Here is a 3,887-nt window from a genome sequence, read left to right on the forward strand (position 1 = left end):
CTTTAAGAAGGGTACTTGTTGTCATGAGCAATGTGTGTTGTATGTAAATGATGAATCACTAAAGTCTATACCTGAAACCGATTTTAGCCTATGTGTTAGCTAACTAGAATTTAAACAAAAAATTTGAAATAAAAATGATCAGTCTACAAACAGTGCGTTCCACAGAAACTTGACTTTCTATAAAACACCTGACCTGTGTTGTTCAAAAATTGTCAGTGTCAGGAATGGCAGGAATGGCAGGAACAGCAGGACGAGGAACTGTTGCAAATGAAAGGAAAATAAAGAAACATGACAATGAGATGCAATGCAGAGCCCTGGACCGCACCTCAGTCAGGGAGAAATATTTTACTATAAAAATTGAATAATTACTAATCTTTGAATACGGACCATATTCACACACACACACACACACACACACACACACATAGTGGAGAGAGCAATAAAATGTGCCAATATATCAACAACTGCTCAGTGTCATTGAAGGATAAAGGAATGTTAATGCTAATATTCTTGCAACTTTCTGTAAGTTTGATATTTGTCAAACTAAAAGGGTAGGAAGAAAACAACAATGTCCCAGTAGCAAAGGTTATGGTTTCTCCTTCCCTAGATGTCCTTTATAAACAAGCTTGCCATTACTTTTGGATGGAACCAATTTTTATCCAGAATGATCTAGCCCCAAATCAGCAACATTAGATCAGAGGAGTGAGTAGGAAGATAGAACTCCCATGTCTTGGACTTACAACCAAATTTGTCAGCAAGCAAAAATTACTGGAAAAAAACTACAACCTTGGCTCATGTTACCATGCTTATAAAAACTCTATCCTCTTTTATTGTTATTTTGTGAGACTGATACAAACTAATAAACCAGGGCCCTAGGCTTGAACCCTAGAGGCACAGGGGAATATGTGCAAAGGTTGGAGGTAGAGAAAAATGGTGTCTGGCATATAGGGGAACCACTTATATGTGCAATATTTATGGCCACATGGACCTAGCCATGAAAGAGAACAAGAATTTGAGCTGCAAGTAATATTCAACGTTATTTCATTTAACCCCCATAACAACCCCATGACCTAAGTATTATTCTTCTCTTTGAGACCAGGTCACCCTCTGCCAATGTCTCCCTCTTCTCCCATATACATAGTGATGGACCAGAGCTGGAAGTACTGTGATGTTAAGTCTGAGAGCTCCATCTAAACATGTCCTGCTAAAACCAAACGAAATTTGGGGCCAAAATGTCTCCAGATCATTCATTCATTCATTCATTCATTCATTCATTTTCACACATTTTTGTCAGCATAAATGTGCCATGATACTTTTTAATAAAAAAAAAAACCTGCTGAAGACAGATTCAACAGAGTGGTCATATACTCAAAATGTATGTTATGAAACAAAATTGGAAATAATCCTTTGGCATTTCCAAAGAAAATGTGAATTCCGTTTTTTTTCTTTTTTTTAATAAATTAATTTTTATTGGTGTTCAATTTACCAACATACAGAATAACACCCAGCGCTCATCCCGTCAAGTGGTGAATTCCGTTTTTAAATGCATGCCGAACAGAATACTCATGTTATAAGGATTAATTGCCACTATATTCTCTATGGCATTCCATTTCATGGAATAATTTATAGTTGCAGACTGAAATATTACATTTTTGTTAATTTGTTTAATATTTTTATTTTATGTTTTTAATTTATATACAATTGATTAACATGTAATGTATTATAGGTTTCAGAGATACATGTCAGTGAGTCATCAGTCAATAGAAGACACCCTCCTTGACTGAAAAAGAGCAGTAGTGTTCCCCATTGTGACCCATGTCTGTCACCAGCTCTAAGCCCATAGCACCTAGAGCATTGAGAATATTTATTGATCATTCAGAAATAATCACTAGGACCTATGGACATCAAGCATCATTACAGACTTCTTTGTCTCTTTGTGGATCACCTCACTGTATTTTTTAAGTTATTAACAAATACAGACTTGACATAAGGAATAATGGGCATTGTGAACATGCTATTACCTTAGGAAGATCAATAAGGAAGATAAAGGATTGCCTTTAAATTTTAGCTTCAAAACAAAGAAAACCCTAAATATGACCAGAAACAAGGGTATTGACAAGGCAGCCTCTAAGGACTTTATTCAGGATAATAACATAAAAGTTTTGAATACATCTAAGGAATTCCAACTGAAACCATTGGTTTCAGATATTTGGAGATCACCAACCTCACCCTCAATTCAATTCAGCTGACATGAAGTCACATGGACCCTTAGCGCCTTGTCCATACAACCTCTACCTACTAGGTTCCTATGGTTTGCCAATATTGCATATCCAGGGCCAGCCTCCAGCCATACTCCGTGGTCCACCCTCCTGGTCCGTAAAATTGGTAACTAAATAAAATATACTCTCACGTCTCACTCAGATTCACAAGACAAGGCCCTAAATCACATTTTTCCTGACTACTATATTGCCCCAGAAAACTGAAGTGGGAGTACTCCCTACTGTCTTTCTGGAAAATGACACTGTCTTCAAGTCTTAAGAAGACACACACACACACACACACACACACACACACAGAGAGAGAGAGAGAGTTTCCTCCTCTCTATCTGATCCAAACTTCTAAGATGGTATTTTAAGTCTTTCTTTGCACTGTTTTTACCACTTTACTACTTACAAACTTTTCTGTGTCTCCTGCTTGATCAGAACAAATTTTTCCCCACACATGCATGTCTTGCTGGTGTCAACATCAGCCCTCACACTGCCTAGAACACATTCTTCCCAATCCTGTTCAACATGTCTCTACCTCCAGACATAGCTTGGGCACACCTCCAGATAGATATCCAGTATCTCCATGAAGCTCCACTTGCTCCTGATCTCCCCTCATTAATGTCCAGTGGACCTGGAACTCTGCACTGGGAGAATTCCTAGTTAGGGAAGAGGGTAGGAGTAGTAGGTGGTGAGTTGGAGTACAGGAGCAGAGCTTCTGTGTGATGACAGAAGCTTTTCCTTGCCTTTCCTTCCCCAGATGGAGCCTGGGGTACAAAGAGTTAACTGACTACAGCCAAGGAAGGACCCTAGACTCTAAAGCCCATTTTGGCAAAGACAGAAATCTGACAAAGAACTGAGGTCCAAGTCTCTTTCACCACCACGAAGTGAAAATACAAGGGAAGTAACCCAAGTCAGTTGACACAAAGTACATTACCTGTGACATTTATGACTTGCTCCAGTGTCATCTCCTTGATGTGTGACAACTGAACAGACAGGACAGAGTTTTGCTACTTCCACTTTTTACTTTGTTTATAAAACAAGTCACCTAACACTTTAACATTAGGCAACATGACATGATTCTCCAACTTCAGTAACTACATGTAGGGCTAGCCTGCAGAAGGGAGGAGTGTACAACGGTCCAAGGATTGAATGGGGTGTAGAATAGGATTTTCATCTGGTTTCATTATTATCCTTATAGTGTAAGCACCCAGAGAAAAGATATTCCTGGATTTGTTACCTTTTTTCCTATAATCTGTAAATAACTACACAGGGGCATTCCATGTATTTTGCATTGGGGCTAAACAGAGACATTGGATGGTCTCTCAAGTAAAGACCACGTAACTTTCTACATGAGAAAGACTGGATTCAATCTATTAAAGATCAGATTTCAACTAAGTATAATGAATACAAAGGCAAATTCCAAAGTAGAAAATTCGGGAACCACAGTGATTCTTTGTACAAAAGAATTCAAGCAAAAGAAATATCTTCCTTCCCTCTAATTTATCAAAACCACCACCAATATCCCCAAATCCTCACACACTCAGTTACACACAGTGCAAGACAATGGTAGCATATACAGAATTCCACTCTCTGGGAACTTACAACTTAGTGCATTACATG

The sequence above is a fragment of the Nyctereutes procyonoides genome, unplaced genomic scaffold (genome assembly GCF_905146905.1).
Source record: "Nyctereutes procyonoides isolate TBG_1078 unplaced genomic scaffold, NYPRO_anot_genome, whole genome shotgun sequence".
Classification (NCBI taxonomy): domain Eukaryota; kingdom Metazoa; phylum Chordata; class Mammalia; order Carnivora; family Canidae; genus Nyctereutes; species Nyctereutes procyonoides.